This window comes from Doryrhamphus excisus, unplaced genomic scaffold (assembly GCF_037039965.1).
Source record: "Doryrhamphus excisus strain RoL-2023G ecotype Guam unplaced genomic scaffold, RoL_Dexc_Guam_v1.1 HiC_scaffold_24, whole genome shotgun sequence".
Lineage (NCBI taxonomy): Eukaryota > Metazoa > Chordata > Actinopteri > Syngnathiformes > Syngnathidae > Doryrhamphus > Doryrhamphus excisus.
The window spans coordinates 8,174,975-8,199,040 of NW_027621862.1; the positions used below are offsets into that span (position 1 = coordinate 8,174,975).

General features: G+C 49.1%; 18 non-coding genes across 18 annotated transcripts; all 18 read right to left on the minus strand.

Annotated features, from left to right (window-relative positions):
- Nucleotides 1-275: 275 nt before the first annotated feature.
- trnae-cuc (transfer RNA glutamic acid (anticodon CUC)) lies at nt 276-347 on the minus strand. Its single transcript has one exon. It is a non-coding gene; the product is annotated as a tRNA-Glu (tRNA).
- Nucleotides 348-729: 382 nt separating this feature from the next.
- Nucleotides 730-803, minus strand: trnat-ugu (transfer RNA threonine (anticodon UGU)). Its single transcript has one exon. It is a non-coding gene; the product is annotated as a tRNA-Thr (tRNA).
- Nucleotides 804-5,136: 4,333 nt separating this feature from the next.
- Nucleotides 5,137-5,208, minus strand: trnae-cuc (transfer RNA glutamic acid (anticodon CUC)). The gene has a single exon. It is a non-coding gene; the product is annotated as a tRNA-Glu (tRNA).
- A 301-nt stretch (nt 5,209-5,509) lies between these two features.
- On the minus strand, nt 5,510-5,583 carry trnat-cgu (transfer RNA threonine (anticodon CGU)). Its single transcript has one exon. It is a non-coding gene; the product is annotated as a tRNA-Thr (tRNA).
- Nucleotides 5,584-6,624: 1,041 nt separating this feature from the next.
- Nucleotides 6,625-6,696, minus strand: trnae-cuc (transfer RNA glutamic acid (anticodon CUC)). The gene has a single exon. It is a non-coding gene; the product is annotated as a tRNA-Glu (tRNA).
- A 382-nt stretch (nt 6,697-7,078) lies between these two features.
- trnat-cgu (transfer RNA threonine (anticodon CGU)) lies at nt 7,079-7,152 on the minus strand. Its single transcript has one exon. It is a non-coding gene; the product is annotated as a tRNA-Thr (tRNA).
- A 1,042-nt stretch (nt 7,153-8,194) lies between these two features.
- On the minus strand, nt 8,195-8,266 carry trnae-cuc (transfer RNA glutamic acid (anticodon CUC)). Its single transcript has one exon. It is a non-coding gene; the product is annotated as a tRNA-Glu (tRNA).
- Nucleotides 8,267-8,649: 383 nt separating this feature from the next.
- trnat-ugu (transfer RNA threonine (anticodon UGU)) lies at nt 8,650-8,723 on the minus strand. The gene has a single exon. It is a non-coding gene; the product is annotated as a tRNA-Thr (tRNA).
- A 4,507-nt stretch (nt 8,724-13,230) lies between these two features.
- trnae-cuc (transfer RNA glutamic acid (anticodon CUC)) lies at nt 13,231-13,302 on the minus strand. Its single transcript has one exon. It is a non-coding gene; the product is annotated as a tRNA-Glu (tRNA).
- Nucleotides 13,303-13,603: 301 nt separating this feature from the next.
- On the minus strand, nt 13,604-13,677 carry trnat-cgu (transfer RNA threonine (anticodon CGU)). The gene has a single exon. It is a non-coding gene; the product is annotated as a tRNA-Thr (tRNA).
- A 1,041-nt stretch (nt 13,678-14,718) lies between these two features.
- trnae-cuc (transfer RNA glutamic acid (anticodon CUC)) lies at nt 14,719-14,790 on the minus strand. The gene has a single exon. It is a non-coding gene; the product is annotated as a tRNA-Glu (tRNA).
- A 382-nt stretch (nt 14,791-15,172) lies between these two features.
- Nucleotides 15,173-15,246, minus strand: trnat-cgu (transfer RNA threonine (anticodon CGU)). The gene has a single exon. It is a non-coding gene; the product is annotated as a tRNA-Thr (tRNA).
- A 1,042-nt stretch (nt 15,247-16,288) lies between these two features.
- trnae-cuc (transfer RNA glutamic acid (anticodon CUC)) lies at nt 16,289-16,360 on the minus strand. Its single transcript has one exon. It is a non-coding gene; the product is annotated as a tRNA-Glu (tRNA).
- A 383-nt stretch (nt 16,361-16,743) lies between these two features.
- Nucleotides 16,744-16,817, minus strand: trnat-cgu (transfer RNA threonine (anticodon CGU)). The gene has a single exon. It is a non-coding gene; the product is annotated as a tRNA-Thr (tRNA).
- A 4,508-nt stretch (nt 16,818-21,325) lies between these two features.
- Nucleotides 21,326-21,397, minus strand: trnae-cuc (transfer RNA glutamic acid (anticodon CUC)). The gene has a single exon. It is a non-coding gene; the product is annotated as a tRNA-Glu (tRNA).
- Nucleotides 21,398-21,780: 383 nt separating this feature from the next.
- Nucleotides 21,781-21,854, minus strand: trnat-cgu (transfer RNA threonine (anticodon CGU)). Its single transcript has one exon. It is a non-coding gene; the product is annotated as a tRNA-Thr (tRNA).
- A 1,042-nt stretch (nt 21,855-22,896) lies between these two features.
- trnae-cuc (transfer RNA glutamic acid (anticodon CUC)) lies at nt 22,897-22,968 on the minus strand. The gene has a single exon. It is a non-coding gene; the product is annotated as a tRNA-Glu (tRNA).
- Nucleotides 22,969-23,351: 383 nt separating this feature from the next.
- On the minus strand, nt 23,352-23,425 carry trnat-cgu (transfer RNA threonine (anticodon CGU)). The gene has a single exon. It is a non-coding gene; the product is annotated as a tRNA-Thr (tRNA).
- Nucleotides 23,426-24,066: the final 641 nt, after the last annotated feature.

Sequence of the window (24,066 nt, forward strand, 5' to 3'; positions counted from 1 at the left end):
ATAACTGATGCTATATTCATTCTATTCTAACAAGGATCTATCCCTGAGCATCCGACAAATGCTCTGTCTCACCCTAAACCCAGTCCTGACAGCATTCTCAGTCGAGGACCTTGTCTTATTGTGTAGTCCATTGTGTGTCCATGTTTCGTTTATATTTCTGTTGTCAGTCGCCTCAGGATGACAACGGTTTGAGCTTCAAGATGACCCCAACCATTCGACCGTGGCCAAAGACAAAGACAAATCCTATCTCCAGTCAAAACCTACCCAAATGTCAATTCCCTGACCGGGAATCGAACCCGGGCCACGGCGGTGAGAGCACTGAATCCTAGCCACTAGACCACCAGGGACTGCTTTATGTCTGCACTCAGAAAGGCAGAGACAGTGTCACTTTGACGTACTCCAGCATAGGAACCAAATTCGTCCTGTGACTGGACCTTCTCTGCCAACATTGTAGCAGCAGGGGAATTACCTCAGATAGCAGAGCGCTTCCCTTAAATGTTAGACCCGAACCTCTTTTGTTTTGCTAATGTGGTCTGTTTTCTTAGCCCCGCAAATGTCCAAATTCACAATCTGTTTGCCTTTGTCAAGGGCATTGTAGTACATATGACATTTATGCTACATATGACATCAGAAATGATGGATATTTCTTCCACAGAACAAGACGTCTGATTCAAAACATTTAATGAAATGTTGGAGAGAAAAAAATGGAGTCGCCAAAACACATATGCAAGGCACTGCTGGGATTTGAACCCAGGACCTCCTGTTTACAAGACAGGAACTTTGACCAACTAAGCCACAGCGCCGGTGAAGGAGTGTCTTCAGTGTTAGGCGAACCACTGCATGACGGAAACCACACCAGTGGCCAGGCTATCAACAGGACTTGTGAAATCCTGCCGGTGTAAGCGGACCGAATCGACGATTATTCTCCTCCTTGGTCTTCGCTGTGCCAAGGATGAGGATGTTGTTTGCATGCAACGACACCACAGCGGCCACCTCCTTCCTATAAGCCCCTTCCTGCAGGCCAGCGATGCACCCGATCAGTCGTCCGGGAAATATGGATTGTGTGTCCAAACTGGGGACAGATGCCCGTGTACACACCTTCAGGGATCAAGCACATATCCTTGTTCCCATTTGTCACCTTGATTTTTTTGTAAAAGAAGGAATTGAACGGCCTTGCTTCCACCCAGTTTCCAACCAGGGACCTTTTGCATGTAAGGCACACGTGCTAACCACTACACTATGAAGGGTGAGCCTTTTAAGGGGACTGGTGAAGCAGTTGCCAAACAATGAAACAAGACGATGTGTCCAAAGTGGGGGTATATTGGCAATTGTCCAAACTGACAAATATTTCTCCTACCGGGGGTGGTCTTCGGTGGGCAAAAACTGGTTTTTGGGACATGAAATGTCACTTCTCTGGTGGGAAAGGAACCTGAACTTGTGCAAGAGGTTGAGATATTCCGACTAGACATAGTCGGACTCACCTCGACCCACAGTTTGGGTTCCGGAACCAAACTCCTCGAGAAGGACTGGACCTTGTTCCACTCTGGAGTTGCTGCAGGGGAGAGGCAGCGAGCTGGTGTAGGCTTATCAAGACCCCCGGCTTGGTGCCTCTGTGTTGGAGTCAGCCCCGGTGAACGAGAGGGTAATTTCTCTACGCCTTCGGGCTGGGGAAAAGGTCCTAACTGTCATTTGTGCGTACGCGCCAAACGGCAGTTCGGAGTACCCGGTCTTTTTGGAGTCCTGGTGACTCCGTCGTTCTACTGGGAGACTTCAACGCCCATCTGGGCAATGACAGTGTGACCTGGAGGGCCGTGATTGGGAGGAACGGCCTCCCTGATCTGAACCCGGGCGTTGTGATGTTATTGGACTTCTGTGCGAACCACAGTTTGTCCATAACTAACACCATGTTCGAACATAGGGATGTCCATAAGTGCACTTGGCACCAGGACACCCTAGGCTGCAGGTCTATGATCGACATTGTAGTCGTGTCATCAGACCTGCATCCGCATGTTCTGGGCAGGCGGGTGAAGAGAGGGGCTGAGCTGTCAACTGATCACCACCCGGTGATGAGTTGGGTTAGATGGCGGGGGAGGATGCTGGACAGACCTGGTAGACCCAAACGAGTAGTGAAGGTGTGCTGGGAACGTCTGGCAGAGTCTCCCATTCGTCGAGTCTTCAACTCTCACCTCTGGCAGAGCTTCGCCTGTATCCCGGGGGAGGACCGGGATATTGAGTCCGAATGGGCCATATTCCGTGCCTCCATTGCTGAGGCGGCTGACCGGAGCTGCGGCCGCAAGGCGGTCGGTGCCAGTCGTGGCGGCAGGTCCCGAACCCGATGGTGGACACCAGAGGTCAGGGCCGCCGTCAAGCTGAAGAAGGAGTCCTATATGCGTTAATTTAACGTATATAGAGTGTCAAAGTGGCAGGGTGAGGCAGAGGTGGGGTGTGAACAGTGTCAAGGGGGATTCCGGGCCTTGTTGATGAGGCTGACAGCAGACGGGAAGAAACTGTTCTTGTGGCGTGAGGTTTTGGTCCTGATGGACCGCAGCCTCCTCTCAAAGAGACTGTGACCGGGGTGAGAGGGATCGGCCACAATCCCCTCTGCACGCCTCAGGGTCCTGGAGGCGTCCAGATCCCGGAGGGACGAGAGATTGCAGTCAATCACCTTCTCTGCAGACCGAATGACACGCTGCAGCCTGCCCTTGTCCTTAGCAGTGACAGCAGCGTACCAGATGGTGATGGATGAGGTGAGGATGGACTCAATGATGGATGTGTAGAAGTGCACCATCATTGTCTTTGGCAGGCTGAATTTCTTCAGCTGCCGTAGGAACGTAGGAAGTACATCCTCTGCTGTGCCTTCTTGATGATGGAGCTGATGTTCGGCTCCCACTGGAGGTCCTGGGAGATGATGGTACCCAGGAAGCGGAAGGACTCCACAATGTCAATTGTAGAGTCACAGAGGGTGATGGGGACAGGAGAGGCTGAGTTCTTCCTGTTGTCCACAACCATCTACACTGTTTTTAGGGCGTTGAGCTCCAGCTTGTTCAGGTTGCACCAAGTCGCCAGATGGTCAAACTCCCACCTGTAGGCAAACTTGTCACCGTCAGAGATGAGTCCGATGAGGGTGGTGTCGTCCGCAAACTTCAGGAGCTTGACAGACTGGTGACTGGAGGTGCAACTGTTTGTGTACAGGGAGAAAGCAGAGGAGAAAGAACGCAGCCCTGGGGGGATCCGGTGCTGACGGTTTTTGTATCTGAGATGTGTTTCCCGGGCTTCACGCGTTTCCTGTCAGACAGGAAGTCTGTAATCCACCTGCAGGTGGAGTCAGGCACGCTAAGCTGGGAGAGCTTCTCCTGGAGCAGAGTTGGGAGGATGGTGTTGAAGGCAGAGCTGAAGTCCACAAACAGGATACTAGCATAGGTTCCTGCGGAGTCCAGGTGCTGGAGGACCAACACACCGAAGCAGCCGTCCGCGGCGCCATCTTGGAAACATGTGGTGGCATGGGAATAGATGACTACACGGTAATCAGGTGGTTAGGTGTCAGTGGTTCCAGACACATGGGTTGTTTACATTGTCCACAGTAAGAGGGCGATTATTCACAACAGACATGGCTTCATAAAGAAAGGTTCTCAAGGAACTGTCATTCAACCTGCCAGCACTGTTTGCTAGGACTGAAATGAGCATGCTTCTGATGGTTCTGATCTGGCGCTCCCAAACACCTCCCATATGGCTTGCATTTATGACAAAGTTGCATTGCTTGTCTGCCAGGTATTCTGTTACTCTTTCTGTGTTTATTTCCTTTAGTGACTTTTCCATTTCATTTTTAGTTCAAACTAAGTATGTTCCCTGATCTGATGTGCCAAACAGCACCTCTGATGGCAATGAAGCATCTTAGGGCATTGATGAATGAGTCAGTGGTCATATCCTCCAGCATCTCTATGTGAACACTTCCAGAACATAGACAATTGAATAGTAGACCGTACTGTTTTTTTTCTTTACACCCTTGTTTTGTGTGAAATGGGCCAAAACAATCCATGCCACCATAGGTAATTGTTGGAGAAGGCTCAATGCGGTCTTGAGGTAAGTCAGCCATCTTTTGTTCCTCCGTGGCTCCTCGAGCTTTCCGACATGGAATGCACTGTCGAATATGTTGAGCCACTGCTTTGCTCCCTCCTACGATCCAGTAGTCATTTGCTCTGAGTTAATTCAAGAACCAATATAGTTCTGAGACTGGACCTTCTCTGCCAATTCAGGAAAAGCAGGGGAATTAGCTCAAATGGTATAGCGCTTGCTCTGCATGTGAGAGGTAGCGGGATCGATTGCCTAAATTCTACAAGGAATCCTTTGTTTTATTGGCTAATTGTAGGCCATTCGCCATAGCGCACCCCGAGGTTACAGAGGTCAAATGTAAGCTTATATTCAGCAGCACAGTGGCGAAAGGTAAATTTATGTGCATTACCGTTTCCACAGGTTCCCAATTTGTACAACCCGGCATTAATACCTCTTAGTGTAATTCTACCTTACTGGTGGATGCCTTCTTATGGACGATCCTCAGGGCTGACCTCTGGTGGTGGTGCGGTGGATCCGATGTGAGTGATAGGTTACCGACCGAGAACATGACTGGTGTTTGTGCCCCGATTTCTTTCCTTCCTCCAATAACAGTATTGTTAATTGATGCTTGTCTTCAACAAAACATGAAATCACAATCACCGCTTGAAAGGTTTGGCTTGTAACCTGCGATTGGCGCATCCAGGCACCTCCAGGACCTGAGGGTTGCTGGGGGTCTCTGATCAGGGTCACAGGAACATTTCTTCTTCAGCACATTCAAACACTCTTTCTATTGTCTGAGCAAATGGCTATAAGGGTGATAACTGATGCTATATTCATTCTATTCTAACAAGGATCTATCCCTGAGCATCCGACAAATGCTCTGTCTCACCCTAAACCCAGTCCTGACAGCATTCTCAGTCGAGGACCTTGTCTTATTGTGTAGTCCATTGTGTGTCCATGTTTCGTTTATATTTCTGTTGTCAGTCGCCTCAGGATGACAACGGTTTGAGCTTCAAGATGACCCCAACCATTCGACCGTGGCCCAAGACAAATCCTATCTCCAGTCAAAACCTACCCAAATGTCAATTCCCTGACCGGGAATCGAACCCGGGCCGCGGCGGTGAGAGCGCCGAATCCTAGCCACTAGACCACCAGGGACTGCTTTATGTCTGCACTCAGAAAGGCAGAGACAGTGTCACTTTGACGTACTCCAGCAAAGGAACCAAATTCGACCCGAACCTCTTTTGTTTTGCTAATGTGGTCTGTTTTCTTAGCCCCGCAAATGTCCATATTCACAATCTGTTTGCCTTTGTCGAGGGCATTGTAGTACATATGACATTTATGCTACATATGACATCAGAAATGATGGATATTTCTTCCACAGAACAAGACGTCTGATTCAAAACATTTACTTGAAATGTTGGAGAGAAAAAAATGGAGTCGCCGAAACACATATGCAAGGCACTGCTGGGATTTGAACCCAGGACCTCCTGTTTACGAGACAGGAACTTTGACCAACTAAGCCACAGCGCCGGTGAAGGAGTGTCTTCAGTGTTAGGCGAACCACTGCATGACGGAAACCACACCAGTGGCCAGGCTATCAACAGGACTTGTGAAATCCTGCCGGTGTAAGCGGACCGAATCGACGATTATTCTCCTCCTTGGTCTTCGCTGTGCCAAGGATGAGGATGTTGTTTGCATGCAACGACACCACAGCGACCACCTCCTTCCTATAAGCCCCTTCCTGCAGGCCAGCGATACACCCGATCAGTCATCCGGGAAATATGGATTGTGTGTCCAAACTGGGGACAGATGCCCGTGTACACACCTTCAGGGATCAAGCACATATCCTTGTTCCCATTTGTCACCTTGATTTTTTTGTAAAAGAAGGAATTGAACGGCCTTGCTTCCACCCAGTTTCCAACTAGGGACCTTTTGCATGTAAGGCAAACGTGCTAACCACTACACTATGAAGGGTGAGCCTTTTAGGGGACTGGTGAAGCAGTTGCCAAACAATGAAACAAGACGATGAGTCCAAAGTGGGGGCATATTGGCAATTGTCCCAACTGACAAATATTTCTCCTTTGTAGGGGAAATTGTTCCACAAATGATGGGCTTTTCTTCAACAAAACATGAGATCACAATCACCGCTTGAAAGGTTTGGCTTGTAACCTGCGATTGGCGCATCCAGGCACCTCCAGGACCTGGGGGTTGGTGGGGGTCTCTGATCAGGGTCACAGGAACATTTCTTCTTCAGCACATTCAAACACTCTTTCTATTGTCTAAGCAAATGGATATAAGGGTGATAACTGATGCTATATTCATTCTATTCTAACAAGGATCTATCCCTGAGCATCCGACAAATGCTCTGTCTCACCCTAAACCCAGTCCTGACAGCATTCTCAGTCGAGGACCTTGTCTTATTGCGTAGTCCATTGTGTGTCCATGTTTCGTTTATATTTCTGTTGTCAGTCGCCTCAGGATGACAACGGTTTGAGCTTCAAGATGACCCCAACCATTCGACCGTGGCCCAAGACAAATCCTATCTCCAGTCAAAACCTACCCAAATGTCAATTCCCTGACCGGGAATCGAACCCGGGCCGCGGCGGTGAGAGCGCCGAATCCTAGCCACTAGACCACCAGGGACTGCTTTATGTCTGCACTCAGAAAGGCAGAGACAGTGTCACTTTGACGTACTCCAGCAAAGGAACCAAATTTGTCCTGTGACTGGACCTTCTCTGCCAACATTGTAGCAGCAGGGGAATTACCTCAGATAGCAGAGCGCTTCCCTTAAATGTTAGACCCGAACCTCTTTTGTTTTGCTAATGTGGTCTGTTTTCTTGGCCCCGCAAATGTCCATATTCACAATCTGTTTGCCTTTGTCGAGGGCATTGTAGTACATATGACATTTATGCTACATATGACATCAGAAATGATGGATATTTCTTCCACAGAACAAGACGTCTGATTCAAAACATTTAATGAAATGTTGGAGAGACAAAAATGGAGTCGCCGAAACACATATGCAAGGCACTGCTGGGATTTGAACCCAGGACCTCCTGTTTACGAGACAGGAACTTTGACCAACTAAGCCACAGCGCCGGTGAAGGAGTGTCTTCAGTGTTAGGCGAACCACTGCATGACGGAAACCACACCAGTGGCCAGGCTATCAACAGGACTTGTGAAATCCTGCCGGTGTAAGTGGACGGAATCGACGATTATTCTCCTCCTTGGTCTTTGCTGTGCCAAGGATGAGGATGTTGTTTGCATGCAACGACACCACAGCGGCCACCTCCTTCCTATAAGCCCCTTCCTGCAGGCCACCGATACACCCGATCAGTCATCCGGGAAATATGGATTGTGTGTCCAAACTGGGGACAGATGCCCGTGTACACACCTTCAGGGATCAAGCACATATCCTTGTTCCCATTTGTCACCTTGATTTTTTTGTAAAAGAAGGAATTGAACGGCCTTGCTTCCACCCAGTTTCCAACTAGGGACCTTTTGCATGTAAGGCAAACGTGCTAACCACTACACTATGAAGGGTGAGCCTTTTAAGTGGACTGGTGAAGCAGTTGCCAAACAATGAAACAAGACGATGTGTCCAAAGTGGGGGCATATTGGCAATTGTCCAAACTGACAAATATTTCTCCTTTGTAGGGGAAATTGTTCCACAAATGATGGGCTTTTCTTCAACAAAACATGAAATCACAATCACCGCTTGAAAGGTTTGGCTTGTAACCTGCGATTGGCGCATCCAGGCACCTCCAGGACCTGGGGGTTGCTGGGGGTCTCTGATCAGGGTCACAGGAACATTTCTTCTTCAGCACATTCAAACACTCTTTCTATTGTCTAAGCAAATGGATATGAGGGTGATAACTGATGCTATATTCATTCTATTCTAACAAGGATCTATCCCTGAGCATCCGACAAATGCTCTGTCTCACCCTAAACCCAGTCCTGACAGCATTCTCAGTTGAGGACCTTGTCTTATTGTGTAGTCCAGTGTGTGTCCATGTTTTGTTTATATTTCTGTTGTTAGTCGCCTCAGGATGACAACGGTTTGAGCTTCAAGATGAACCCAACCATTCGACCGTGGCCCAAGACAAATCCTATCTCCAGTCAAAACCTACCCAAATGTCAATTCCCTGACCGGGAATCGAACCCGGGCCGCGGCGGTGAGAGCGCCGAATCCTAGCCACTAGACCACCAGGGACTGCTTTATGTCTGCACTCAGAAAGGCAAAGACAGTGTCACTTTGACGTACTCCAGCAAAGGAACCAAATTCGTCCTGTGACTGGACCTTCTCTGCCAACATTGTAGCAGCAGGAGAATTACCTCAGATAGCAGAGCGCTTCCCTTAAATGTTAGACCCGAACCTCTTTTGTTTTGCTAATGTGGTCTGTTTTCTTAGCCCCGCAAATGTCCAAATTCACAATCTGTTTGCCTTTGTCGAGGGCATTGTAGTACATATGACATTTATGCTACATATGACATCAGAAATGATGGATATTTCTTCCACAGAACAAGATGTCTGATTCAAAACATTTAGTTGAAATGTTGGAGAGAAAAAAATGGAGTCGCCGAAACACATATGCAAGGCACTGCTGGGATTTGAACCCAGGACCTCCTGTTTACAAGACAGGAACTTTGACCAACTAAGCCACAGCGCCGGTGAAGGAGTGTCTTCAGTGTTAGGCGAACCACTGCATGACGGAAACCACACCAGTCGCCAGGCTATCAACAGGACTTGTGAAATCCTGCCGGTGTAAGCGGACCGAATCGACGATTATTCTCCTTCTTGGTCTTCGCTGTGCCAAGGATGAGGATGTTGTTTGCATGCAACGACACCACAGCGGCCACCTCCTTCCTATAAGCCCCTTCCTGCAGGCCAGCGATACACCCGATCAGTCATCCGGGAAATATGGATTGTGTGTCCAAACTGGGGACAGATGCCCGTGTACACACCTTCAGGGATCAAGCACATATCCTTGTTCCCATTTGTCACCTTGATTTTTTTGTAAAAGAAGGAATTGAACGGCCTTGCTTCCACCCAGTTTCCAACCAGGGACCTTTTGCATGTAAGGCAAACGTGCTAACCACTACACTATGAAGGGTGAGCCTTTTAAGGGGACTGGTGAAGCAGTTGCCAAACAATGAAACAAGACGATGTGTCCAAAGTGGGGGTATATTGGCAATTGTCCAAACTGACAAATATTTCTCCTACCGGGGCCTCACCCTGGAGCCAGGCCCGGGGTAGGGGCTCGCAGGTGAGCGCCTGGTGATTGGGCCTTCACCCCCAGCCACATGGGATCTCCCCCTCGTAGACCCACCACCTACGGGGGCAAGCATAAGGGTCCGGTGCATTATGTGTTGGGTGGCGGTCAAGGGCGGGTGCATGGGTGACCTGGTCTTCGGTGGGCAAAAACTGGTTTTTGGGACATGAAATGTCACTTCTCTGGTGGGAAAGGAACCTGAACTTGTGCAAGAGGTTGAGATATTCCGACCAGACATAGTCGGACTCACCTCGACCCACAGTTTGGGTTCCGGAACCAAACTCCTCGAGAAGGACTGGACCTTGTTCCACTCTGGAGTTGCTGCAGGGGAGAGGCAGCGAGCTGGTGTAGGCTTATCAAGACCCCCGGCTTGGTGCCTCTGTGTTGGAGTCAGCCCCGGTGAACGAGAGGGTAATTTCTCTACGCCTCGGGCTGGGGAAAAGGTCCTAACTGTCATTTGTGCGTACGCGCCAAACGGCAGTTCGGAGTACCCGGTCTTTTTGGAGTCCTGGTGACTCCGTTGTTCTACTGGGAGACTTCAACGCCCATCTGGGCAATGACAGTGTGACCTGGAGGGCCGTGATTGGGAGGAACGGCCTCCCTGATCTGAACCCGGGCGTTGTGATGTTATTGGACTTCTGTGCGAACCACAGTTTGTCCATAACTAACACCATGTTCGAACATAGGGATGTCCATAAGTGCACTTGGCACCAGGACACCCTAGGCTGCAGGTCTATGATCGACATTGTAGTCGTGTCATCAGACCTGCATCCGCATGTTCTGGGCAGGCGGGTGAAGAGAGGGGCTGAGCTGTCAACTGATCACCACCCGGTGATGAGTTGGGTTAGATGGCGGGGGAGGATGCTGGACAGACCTGGTAGACCCAAACGAGTAGTGAAGGTGTGCTGGGAACGTCTGGCAGAGTCTCCCATTCGTCGAGTCTTCAACTCTCACCTCTGGCAGAGCTTCGCCTGTATCCCGGGGGAGGACCGGGATATTGAGTCCGAATGGGCCATATTCCGTGCCTCCATTGCTGAGGCGGCTGACCGGAGCTGCGGCCGCAAGGCGGTCGGTGCCAGTCGTGGCGGCAGGTCCCGAACCCGATGGTGGACACCAGAGGTCAGGGCCGCCGTCAAGCTGAAGAAGGAGTCCTATATGCGTTAATTTAACGTATATAGAGTGTCAAAGTGGCAGGGTGAGGCAGAGGTGGGGTGTGAACAGTGTCAAGGGGGATTCCGGGCCTTGTTGATGAGGCTGACAGCAGACGGGAAGAAACTGTTCTTGTGGCGTGAGGTTTTGGTCCTGATGGACCGCAGCCTCCTCTCAAAGAGACTGTGACCGGGGTGAGAGGGATCGGCCACAATCCCCTCTGCACGCCTCAGGGTCCTGGAGGCGTCCAGATCCCGGAGGGACGAGAGATTGCAGTCAATCACCTTCTCTGCAGACCGAATGACACGCTGCAGCCTGCCCTTGTCCTTAGCAGTGACAGCAGCGTACCAGATGGTGATGGATGAGGTGAGGATGGACTCAATGATGGATGTGTAGAAGTGCACCATCATTGTCTTTGGCAGGCTGAATTTCTTCAGCTGCCGTAGGAACGTAGGAAGTACATCCTCTGCTGTGCCTTCTTGATGATGGAGCTGATGTTCGGCTCCCACTGGAGGTCCTGGGAGATGATGGTACCCAGGAAGCGGAAGGACTCCACAATGTCAATTGTAGAGTCACAGAGGGTGATGGGGACAGGAGAGGCTGAGTTCTTCCTGTTGTCCACAACCATCTACACTGTTTTTAGGGCGTTGAGCTCCAGCTTGTTCAGGTTGCACCAAGTCGCCAGATGGTCAAACTCCCACCTGTAGGCAAACTTGTCACCGTCAGAGATGAGTCCGATGAGGGTGGTGTCGTCCGCAAACTTCAGGAGCTTGACAGACTGGTGACTGGAGGTGCAACTGTTTGTGTACAGGGAGAAAGCAGAGGAGAAAGAACGCAGCCCTGGGGGGATCCGGTGCTGACGGTTTTTGTATCTGAGATGTGTTTCCCGGGCTTCACGCGTTTCCTGTCAGACAGGAAGTCTGTAATCCACCTGCAGGTGGAGTCAGGCACGCTAAGCTGGGAGAGCTTCTCCTGGAGCAGAGTTGGGAGGATGGTGTTGAAGGCAGAGCTGAAGTCCACAAACAGGATACTAGCATAGGTTCCTGCGGAGTCCAGGTGCTGGAGGACCAACACACCGAAGCAGCCGTCCGCGGCGCCATCTTGGAAACATGTGGTGGCATGGGAATAGATGACTACACGGTAATCAGGTGGTTAGGTGTCAGTGGTTCCAGACACATGGGTTGTTTACATTGTCCACAGTAAGAGGGCGATTATTCACAACAGACATGGCTTCATAAAGAAAGGTTCTCAAGGAACTGTCATTCAACCTGCCAGCACTGTTTGCTAGGACTGAAATGAGCATGCTTCTGATGGTTCTGATCTGGCGCTCCCAAACACCTCCCATATGGCTTGCATTTATGACAAAGTTGCATTGCTTGTCTGCCAGGTATTCTGTTACTCTTTCTGTGTTTATTTCCTTTAGTGACTTTTCCATTTCATTTTTAGTTCAAACTAAGTATGTTCCCTGATCTGATGTGCCAAACAGCACCTCTGATGGCAATGAAGCATCTTAGGGCATTGATGAATGAGTCAGTGGTCATATCCTCCAGCATCTCTATGTGAACACTTCCAGAACATAGACAATTGAATAGTAGACCGTACTGTTTTTTTTCTTTACACCCTTGTTTTGTGTGAAATGGGCCAAAACAATCCATGCCACCATAGGTAATTGTTGGAGAAGGCTCAATGCGGTCTTGAGGTAAGTCAGCCATCTTTTGTTCCTCCGTGGCTCCTCGAGCTTTCCGACATGGAATGCACTGTCGAATATGTTGAGCCACTGCTTTGCTCCCTCCCACGATCCAGTAGTCATTTGCTCTGAGTTAATTCAAGAACCAATATAGTTCTGAGACTGGACCTTCTCTGCCAATTCAGGAAAAGCAGGGGAATTAGCTCAAATGGTATAGCGCTTGCTCTGCATGTGAGAGGTAGCGGGATCGATTGCCTAAATTCTACAAGGAATCCTTTGTTTTATTGGCTAATTGTAGGCCATTCGCCATAGCGCACCCCGAGGTTACAGAGGTCAAATGTAAGCTTATATTCAGCAGCACAGTGGCGAAAGGTAAATTTATGTGCATTACCGTTTCCACAGGTTCCCAATTTGTACAACCCGGCATTAATACCTCTTAGTGTAATTCTACCTTACTGGTGGATGCCTTCTTATGGACGATCCTCAGGGCTGACCTCTGGTGGTGGTGCGGTGGATCCGATGTGAGTGATAGGTTACCGACCGAGAACATGACTGGTGTTTGTGCCCCGATTTCTTTCCTTCCTCCAATAACAGTATTGTTAATTGATGCTTGTCTTCAACAAAACATGAAATCACAATCACCGCTTGAAAGGTTTGGCTTGTAACCTGCGATTGGCGCATCCAGGCACCTCCAGGACCTGAGGGTTGCTGGGGGTCTCTGATCAGGGTCACAGGAACATTTCTTCTTCAGCACATTCAAACACTCTTTCTATTGTCTGAGCAAATGGCTATAAGGGTGATAACTGATGCTATATTCATTCTATTCTAACAAGGATCTATCCCTGAGCATCCGACAAATGCTCTGTCTCACCCTAAACCCAGTCCTGACAGCATTCTCAGTCGAGGACCTTGTCTTATTGTGTAGTCCATTGTGTGTCCATGTTTCGTTTATATTTCTGTTGTCAGTCGCCTCAGGATGACAACGGTTTGAGCTTCAAGATGACCCCAACCATTCGACCGTGGCCCAAGACAAATCCTATCTCCAGTCAAAACCTACCCAAATGTCAATTCCCTGACCGGGAATCGAACCCGGGCCGCGGCGGTGAGAGCGCCGAATCCTAGCCACTAGACCACCAGGGACTGCTTTATGTCTGCACTCAGAAAGGCAGAGACAGTGTCACTTTGACGTACTCCAGCAAAGGAACCAAATTCGACCCGAACCTCTTTTGTTTTGCTAATGTGGTCTGTTTTCTTAGCCCCGCAAATGTCCATATTCACAATCTGTTTGCCTTTGTCGAGGGCATTGTAGTACATATGACATTTATGCTACATATGACATCAGAAATGATGGATATTTCTTCCACAGAACAAGACGTCTGATTCAAAACATTTACTTGAAATGTTGGAGAGAAAAAAATGGAGTCGCCGAAACACATATGCAAGGCACTGCTGGGATTTGAACCCAGGACCTCCTGTTTACGAGACAGGAACTTTGACCAACTAAGCCACAGCGCCGGTGAAGGAGTGTCTTCAGTGTTAGGCGAACCACTGCATGACGGAAACCACACCAGTGGCCAGGCTATCAACAGGACTTGTGAAATCCTGCCGGTGTAAGCGGACCGAATCGACGATTATTCTCCTCCTTGGTCTTCGCTGTGCCAAGGATGAGGATGTTGTTTGCATGCAACGACACCACAGCGACCACCTCCTTCCTATAAGCCCCTTCCTGCAGGCCAGCGATACACCCGATCAGTCATCCGGGAAATATGGATTGTGTGTCCAAACTGGGGACAGATGCCCGTGTACACACCTTCAGGGATCAAGCACATATCCTTGTTCCCATTTGTCACCTTGATTTTTTTGTAAAAGAAGGAATTGAACGGCCTTGCTTCCACCCAGTTTCCAACTAGGGACCTTTTGCATGTAAGGCAAACGTGCTAACCACTACACTATGAAGGGTGAGCCTTTTAGGGGACTGGTGAAGCAGTTGCCAAACAATGAAACAAGACGATGAGTCCAAAGTGGGGGCATATTGGCAATTGTCCCAACTGACAAATATTTCTCCTTTGTAGGGGAAATTGTTCCACAAATGATGGGCTTTTCTTCAACAAAACATGAGATCACAATCACCGCTTGAAAGGTTTGGCTTGTAACCTGCGATTGGCGCATCCAGGCACCTCCAGGACCTGGGGGTTGGTGGGGGTCTCTGATCAGGGTCACAGGAACATTTCTTCTTCAGCACATTCAAACACTCTTTCTATTGTCTAAGCAAATGGATATAAGGGTGATAACTGATGCTATATTCATTCTATTCTAACAAGGATCTATCCCTGAGCATCCGACAAATGCTCTGTCTCACCCTAAACCCAGTCCTGACAGCATTCTCAGTCGAGGACCTTGTCTTATTGCGTAGTCCATTGTGTGTCCATGTTTCGTTTATATTTCTGTTGTCAGTCGCCTCAGGATGACAACGGTTTGAGCTTCAAGATGACCCCAACCATTCGACCGTGGCCCAAGACAAATCCTATCTCCAGTCAAAACCTACCCAAATGTCAATTCCCTGACCGGGAATCGAACCCGGGCCGCGGCGGTGAGAGCGCCGAATCCTAGCCACTAGACCACCAGGGACTGCTTTATGTCTGCACTCAGAAAGGCAGAGACAGTGTCACTTTGACGTACTCCAGCAAAGGAACCAAATTTGTCCTGTGACTGGACCTTCTCTGCCAACATTGTAGCAGCAGGGGAATTACCTCAGATAGCAGAGCGCTTCCCTTAAATGTTAGACCCGAACCTCTTTTGTTTTGCTAATGTGGTCTGTTTTCTTGGCCCCGCAAATGTCCATATTCACAATCTGTTTGCCTTTGTCGAGGGCATTGTAGTACATATGACATTTATGCTACATATGACATCAGAAATGATGGATATTTCTTCCACAGAACAAGACGTCTGATTCAAAACATTTAATGAAATGTTGGAGAGACAAAAATGGAGTCGCCGAAACACATATGCAAGGCACTGCTGGGATTTGAACCCAGGACCTCCTGTTTACGAGACAGGAACTTTGACCAACTAAGCCACAGCGCCGGTGAAGGAGTGTTTTCAGTGTTAGGCGAACCACTGCATGACGGAAACCACACCAGTGGCCAGGCTATCAACAGGACTTGTGAAATCCTGCCGGTGTAAGTGGACGGAATCGACGATTATTCTCCTCCTTGGTCTTTGCTGTGCCAAGGATGAGGATGTTGTTTGCATGCAACGACACCACAGCGGCCACCTCCTTCCTATAAGCCCCTTCCTGCAGGCCAGCGATACACCCGATCAGTCATCCGGGAAATATGGATTGTGTGTCCAAACTGGGGACAGATGCCCGTGTACACACCTTCAGGGATCAAGCACATATCCTTGTTCCCATTTGTCACCTTGATTTTTTTGTAAAAGAAGGAATTGAACGGCCTTGCTTCCACCCAGTTTCCAACTAGGGACCTTTTGCATGTAAGGCAAACGTGCTAACCACTACACTATGAAGGGTGAGCCTTTTAAGTGGACTGGTGAAGCAGTTGCCAAACAATGAAACAAGACGATGTGTCCAAAGTGGGGGCATATTGGCAATTGTCCAAACTGACAAATATTTCTCCTTTGTAGGGGAAATTGTTCCACAAATGATGGGCTTTTCTTCAACAAAACATGAAATCACAATCACCGCTTGAAAGGTTTGGCTTGTAACCTGCGATTGGCGCATCCAGGCACCTCCAGGACCTGGGGGTTGCTGGGGGTCTCTGATCAGGGTCACAGGAACATTTCTTCTTCAGCACATTCAAACACTCTTTCTATTGTCTAAGCAAATGGATATGAGGGTGATAACTGATGCTATATTCATTCTATTCTAACAAGGATCTATCCCTGAGCATCCGACAAATGCTCTGTCTCACCCTAAACCCAGTCCTGACAGCATTCTCAGTTGAGGACCTTGTCTTATTGTGTAGTCCAGTGTGTGTCCATGTTTTGTTTATATTTCTGTTGTTAGTCGCCTCAGGATGACAACGGTTTGAGCTTCAAGATGAACCCAACCATTCGACCGTGGCCCAAGACAAATCCTATCTCCAGTCAAAACCTACCCAAATGTCAATTCCCTGACCGGGAATCGAACCCGGGCCGCGGCGGTGAGAGCGCCGAATCCTAGCCACTAGACCACCAGGGACTGCTTTATGTCTGCACTCAGAAAGGCAAAGACAGTGTCACTTTGACGTACTCCAGCAAAGGAACCAAATTCGTCCTGTGACTGGACCTTCTCTGCCAACATTGTAGCAGCAGGAGAATTACCTCAGATAGCAGAGCGCTTCCCTTAAATGTTAGACCCGAACCTCTTTTGTTTTGCTAATGTGGTCTGTTTTCTTAGCCCCGCAAATGTCCAAATTCACAATCTGTTTGCCTTTGTCGAGGGCATTGTAGTACATATGACATTTATGCTACATATGACATCAGAAATGATGGATATTTCTTCCACAGAACAAGATGTCTGATTCAAAACATTTAGTTGAAATGTTGGAGAGAAAAAAATGGAGTCGCCGAAACACATATGCAAGGCACTGCTGGGATTTGAACCCAGGACCTCCTGTTTACGAGACAGGAACTTTGACCAACTAAGCCACAGCGCCGGTGAAGGAGTGTCTTCAGTGTTAGGCGAACCACTGCATGACGGAAACCACACCAGTGGCCAGGCTATCAACAGGACTTGTGAAATCCTGCCGGTGTAAGCGGACCGAATCGACGATTATTCTCCTCCTTGGTCTTCGCTGTGCCAAGGATGAGGATGTTGTTTGCATGCAACGACACCACAGCGGCCACCTCCTTCCTATAAGCCCCTTCCTGCAGGCCAGTGATGCACCCGATCAGTCGTCCGGGAAATATGGATTGTGTGTCCAAACTGGGGACAGATGCCCGTGTACACACCTTCAGGGATCAAGCACATATCCTTGTTCCCATTTGTCACCTTGATTTTTTTGTAAAAGAAGGAATTGAACGGCCTTGCTTCCACCCAGTTTCCAACCAGGGACCTTTTGCATGTAAGGCAAACGTGCTAACCACTACACTATGAAGGGTGAGCCTTTTAAGGGGACTGGTGAAGCAGTTGCCAAACAATGAAACAAGACGATGTGTCCAAAGTGGGGGTATATTGGCAATTGTCCAAACTGACAAATATTTCTCCTACCGGGGCCTCACCCTGGAGCCAGGCCCGGGGTAGGGGCTCGCAGGTGAGCGCCTGGTGATTGGGCCTTCACCCCCAGCCACATGGGATCTCCCCCTCGTAGACCCACCACCTACGGGGGCAAGCATAAGGGTCCGGTGCATTATGTGTTGGGTGGCGGTCAAGGGCGGGTGCATGGGTGACCTGGTCTTCGGGGGGCAAAAACTGGTTTTTGGGACATGAAATGTCACTTCTCTGGTGGGAAAGGAACCTGAACTTGTGCAAGAGGTTGAGATATTCCGACTAGACATAGTCGGACTCACCTCGACCCACAGTTTGGGTTCCGGAACCAAACTCCTCGAGAAGGACTGGACCTTGTTCCACTCTGGAGTTGCTGCAGGGGAGAGGCAGCGAGCTGGTGTAGGCTTATCAAGACCCCCGGCTTGGTGCCTCTGTGTTGGAGTCAGCCCCGGTGAACGAGAGGGTAATTTCTCTACGCCTCGGGCTGGGGAAAAGGTCCTAACTGTCATTTGTGCGTACGCGCCAAACGGCAGTTCGGAGTACCCGGTCTTTTTGGAGTCCTGGTGACTCCGTCGTTCTACTGGGAGACTTCAACGCCCATCTGGGCAATGACAGTGTGACCTGGAGGGCCGTGATTGGGAGGAACGGCCTCCCTGATCTGAACCCGGGCGTTGTGATGTTATTGGACTTCTGTGCGAACCACAGTTTGTCCATAACTAACACCATGTTCGAACATAGGGATGTCCATAAGTGCACTTGGCACCAGGACACCCTAGGCTGCAGGTCTATGATCGACATTGTAGTCGTGTCATCAGACCTGCATCCGCATGTTCTGGGCAGGCGGGTGAAGAGAGGGGCTGAGCTGTCAACTGATCACCACCCGGTGATGAGTTGGGTTAGATGGCGGGGGAGGATGCTGGACAGACCTGGTAGACCCAAACGAGTAGTGAAGGTGTGCTGGGAACGTCTGGCAGAGTCTCCCATTCGTCGAGTCTTCAACTCTCACCTCTGGCAGAGCTTCGCCTGTATCCCGGGGGAGGACCGGGATATTGAGTCCGAATGGGCCATATTCCGTGCCTCCATTGCTGAGGCGGCTGACCGGAGCTGCGGCCGCAAGGCGGTCGGTGCCAGTCGTGGCGGCAGGTCCCGAACCCGATGGTGGACACCAGAGGTCAGGGCCGCCGTCAAGCTGAAGAAGGAGTCCTATATGCGTTAATTTAACGTATATAGAGTGTCAAAGTGGCAGGGTGAGGCAGAGGTGGGGTGTGAACAGTGTCAAGGGGGATTCCGGGCCTTGTTGATGAGGCTGACAGCAGACGGGAAGAAACTGTTCTTGTGGCGTGAGGTTTTGGTCCTGATGGACCGCAGACTCCTCTCAAAGAGACTGTGACCGGGGTGAGAGGGATCGGCCACAATCCCCTCTGCACGCCTCAGGGTCCTGGAGGCGTCCAGATCCCGGAGGGACGAGAGATTGCAGTCAATCACCTTCTCTGCAGACCGAATGACACGCTGCAGCCTGCCCTTGTCCTTAGCAGTGACAGCAGCGTACCAGATGGTGATGGATGAGGTGAGGATGGACTCAATGATGGATGTGTAGAAGTGCACCATCATTGTCTTTGGCAGGCTGAATTTCTTCAGCTGCCGTAGGAACGTAGGAAGTACATCCTCTGCTGTGCCTTCTTGATGATGGAGCTGATGTTCGGCTCCCACTGGAGGTCCTGGGAGATGATGGTACCCAGGAAGCGGAAGGACTCCACAATGTCAATTGTAGAGTCACAGAGGGTGATGGGGACAGGAGAGGCTGAGTTCTTCCTGTTGTCCATAACCATCTACACTGTTTTTAGGGCGTTGAGCTCCAGCTTGTTCAGGTTGCACCAAGTCGCCAGATGGTCAAACTCCCACCTGTAGGCAAACTTGTCACCGTCAGAGATGAGTCCGATGAGGGTGGTGTCGTCCGCAAACTTCAGGAGCTTGACAGACTGGTGACTGGAGGTGCAACTGTTTGTGTACAGGGAGAAAGCAGAGGAGAAAGAACGCAGCCCTGGGGGGATCCGGTGCTGACGGTTTTTGTATCTGAGATGTGTTTCCCGAGCTTCACGCGTTTCCTGTCAGACAGGAAGTCTGTAATCCACCTGCAGGTGGAGTCAGGCACGCTAAGCTGGGAGAGCTTCTCCTGGAGCAGAGTTGGGAGGATGGTGTTGAAGGCAGAGCTGAAGTCCACAAACAGGATACTAGCATAGGTTCCTGCGGAGTCCAGGTGCTGGAGGACCAACACACCGAAGCAGCCGTCCGCGGCGCCATCTTGGAAACATGTGGTGGCATGGGAATAGATGACTACATGGTAATCAGGTGGTTAGGTGTCAGTGGTTCCAGACACATGGGTTGTTTACATTGTCCACAGTAAGAGGGCGATTATTCACAACAGACATGGCTTCATAAAGAAAGGTTCTCAAGGAACTGTCATTCAACCTGCCAGCACTGTTTGCTAGGACTGAAATGAGCATGCTTCTGATGGTTCTGATCTGGCGCTCCCAAACACCTCCCATATGGCTTGCATTTATGACAAAGTTGCATTGCTTGTCTGCCAGGTATTCTGTTACTCTTTCTGTGTTTATTTCCTTTAGTGACTTTTCCATTTCATTTTTAGTTCAAACTAAGTATGTTCCCTGATCTGATGTGCCAAACAGCACCTCTGATGGCAATGAAGCATCTTAGGGCATTGATGAATGAGTCAGTGGTCATATCCTCCAGCATCTCTATGTGAACACTTCCAGAACATAGACAATTGAATAGTAGACCGTACTGTTTTTTTTCTTTACACCCTTGTTTTGTGTGAAATGGGCCAAAACAATCCATGCCACCATAGGTAATTGTTGGAGAAGGCTCAATGCAGTCTTGAGGTAAGTCAGCCATCTTTTGTTCCTCCGTGGCTCCTCGAGCTTTCCGACATGGAATGCACTGTCAAATATGTTGAGCCACTGCTTTGCTCCCTCCCACGATCCAGTAGTCATTTGCTCTGAGTTAATTCAAGAACCAATATAGTTCTGAGACTGGACCTTCTCTGCCAATTCAGGAAAAGCAGGGGAATTAGCTCAAATGGTATAGCGCTTGCTCTGCATGTGAGAGGTAGCGGGATCGATTGCCTAAATTCTACAAGGAATCCTTTGTTTTATTGGCTAATTGTAGGCCATTCGCCATAGCGCACCCCGAGGTTACAGAGGTCAAATGTAAGCATATATTATGCAGCTCGCCTGGCGAAAGGTAAATTTATGTGCATTACCGTTTCCACAGGTTCCCAATTTGTACAACCCGGCATTAATACCTCTTAGTGTAATTCTACCTTACTGGTGGATGCCTTCTTATGGACGATCCTCAGGGCTGACCTCTGGTGGTGGTGCGGTGGATCCGATGTGAGTGATAGGTTACCGACCGAGAACATGACTGGTGTTTGTGCCCCGATTTCTTTCCTTCCTCCAATAACAGTATTGTCAATTGATGCTTGTCTTCAACAAAACATGAAATCACAATCACCGCTTGAAAGGTTTGGCTTGTAACCTGCGATTGGCGCATCCAGGCACCTCCAGGACCTGGGGGTTGCTGGGGGTCTCTGATCAGGGTCACAGGAACATTTCTTCTTCAGCACATTCAAACACTCTTTCTATTGTCTGAGCAAATGGCTATAAGGGTGATAACTGATGCTATATTCATTCTATTCTAACAAGGATCTATCCCTGAGCATCCGACAAATGCTCTGTCTCACCCTAAACCCAGTCCTGACAGCATTCTCAGTCGAGGACCTTGTCTTATTGTGTAGTCCATTGTGTGTCCATGTTTCGTTTATATTTCTGTTGTCAGTCGCCTCAGGATGACAACGGTTTGAGCTTCAAGATGACCCCAACCATTCGACCGTGGCCCAAGACAAATCCTATCTCCAGTCAAAACCTACCCAAATGTCAATTCCCTGACCAGGAATCGAACCCGGGCCGCGGCGGTGAGAGCGCCGAATCCTAGCCACTAGACCACCAGGGACTGCTTTATGTCTGCACTCAGAAAGGCAGAGACAGTGTCACTTTGACGTACTCCAGCAAAGGAACCAAATTCGTCCTGTGACTGGACCTTCTCTGCCAACATTGTAGCAGCAGGGGAATTACCTCAGATAGCAGAGCGCTTCCCTTAAATGTTAGACCCGAACCTCTTTTGTTTTGCTAATGTGGTCTGTTTTCTTAGCCCCGCAAATGTCCATATTCACAATCTGTTTGCCTTTGTCGAGGGCATTGTAGTACATATGACATTTATGCTACATATGACATCAGAAATGATGGATATTTCTTCCACAGAACAAGACGTCTGATTCAAAACATTTACTTGAAATGTTGGAGAGAAAAAAATGGAGTCGCCGAAACACATATGCAAGGCACTGCTGGGATTTGAACCCAGGACCTCCTGTTTACGAGACAGGAACTTTGACCAACTAAGCCACAGCGCCGGTGAAGGAGTGTCTTCAGTGTTAGGCGAACCACTGCATGACGGAAACCACACCAGTGGCCAGGCTATCAACAGGACTTGTGAAATCCTGCCGGTGTAAGCGGACCGAATCGACAATTATTCTCCTCCTTGGTCTTCGCTGTGCCAAGGATGAGGATGTTGTTTGCATGCAACGACACCACAGCGACCACCTCCTTCCTATAAGCCCCTTCCTGCAGGCCAGCGATACACCCGATCAGTCATCCGGGAAATATGGATTGTGTGTCCAAACTGGGGACAGATGCCCGTGTACACACCTTCAGGGATCAAGCACATATCCTTGTTCCCATTTGTCACCTTGATTTTTTTGTAAAAGAAGGAATTGAACGGCCTTGCTTCCACCCAGTTTCCAACTGGGGACCTTTTGCATGTAAGGCAAACGTGCTAACCACTACACTATGAAGGGTGAGCCTTTTAAGGGGACTGGTGAAGCAGTTGCCAAACAATGAAACAAGACGATGAGTCCAAAGTGGGGGCATATTGGCAATTGTCCCAACTGACAAATATTTCTCCTTTGTAGGGGAAATTGTTCCACAAATGATGGGCTTTTCTTCAACAAAACATGAGATCACAATCACCGCTTGAAAGGTTTGGCTTGTAACCTGCGATTGGCGCATCCAGGCACCTCCAGGACCTGGGGGTTGGTGGGGGTCTCTGATCAGGGTCACAGGAACATTTCTTCTTCAGCACATTCAAACACTCTTTCTATTGTCTAAGCAAATGGATATAAGGGTGATAACTGATGCTATATTCATTCTATTCTAACAAGGATCTATCCCTGAGCATCCGACAAATGCTCTGTCTCACCCTAAACCCAGTCCTGACAGCATTCTCAGTCGAGGACCTTGTCTTATTGTGTAGTCCATTGTGTTTCCATGTTTCGTTTATATTTCTGTTGTCAGTCGCCTCAGGATGACAACGGTTTGAGCTTCAAGATGACCCCAACCATTCGACCGTGGCCCAAGACAAATCCTATCTCCAGTCAAAACCTACCCAAATGTCAATTCCCTGACCGGGAATCGAACCCGGGCCGCGGCAGTGAGAGCGCCGAATCCTAGCCACTAGACCACCAGGGACTGCTTTATGTCTGCACTCAGAAAGGCAGAGACAGTGTCATTTTGACGTACTCCAGCAAAGGAACCAAATTCGTCCTGTGACTGGACCTTCTCTGCCAACATTGTAGCAGCAGGGGAATTACCTCAGATAGCAGAGCGCTTCCCTTAAATGTTAGACCCGAACCTCTTTTGTTTTGCTAATGTGGTCTGTTTTCTTAGCCCCGCAAATGTCCATATTCACAATCTGTTTGCCTTTGTCAAGGGCATTGTAGTACATATGACATTTATGCTACATATGACATCAGAAATGATGGATATTTCTTCCACAGAACAAGACGTCTGATTCAAAACATTTACTTGAAATGTTGGAGAGAAAAAAATGGAGTCGCCGAAACACATATGCAAGGCACTGCTGGGATTTGAACCCAGGACCTCCTGTTTACGAGACAGGAACTTTGGCCAACTAAGCCACAGCGCCGGTGAAGGAGTGTCTTCAGTGTTAGGCGAACCACTGCATGACGGAAACCACACCAGTGGCCAGGCCATCAACAGGACTTGTGAAATCCTGCCAGTGTAAGCAGACCAAATCGACGATTATTCTCCTCCTTGGTCTTCGCTGTGCCAAGGATGAGGATGTTGTTTGCATGCAACGACACCACAGCGGCCACCTCCTTCCTATAAGCCCCTTCCTGCAGGCCAGCGATGCACCCGATCAGTCATCCGGGAAATATGGATTGTGTGTCCAAACTGGGGACAGATGCCCGTGTACACACCTTCAGGGATCAAGCACATATCTTTGTTCCCATTTGTCACCTTGATTTTTTTGTAAAAGAAGGAATTGAACGGCCTTGCTTCCACCCAGTTTCCAACTAGGGACCTTTTGCATGTAAGGCAAACGTGCTAACCACTACACTATGAAGGGTGAGCCTTTTAAGGGGACTGGTGAAGCAGTTGCCAAACAATGAAACAAGACGATGTGTCCAAAGTGGGGGCATATTGGCAATTGTCCAAACTGACAAATATTTCTCCTTTGTAGGGAAAATTGTTCCAAAAATGATGGGCTTTTCTTCAACAAAACATGAAATCACAATCACCGCTTGAAAGGTTTGGCTTGTAACC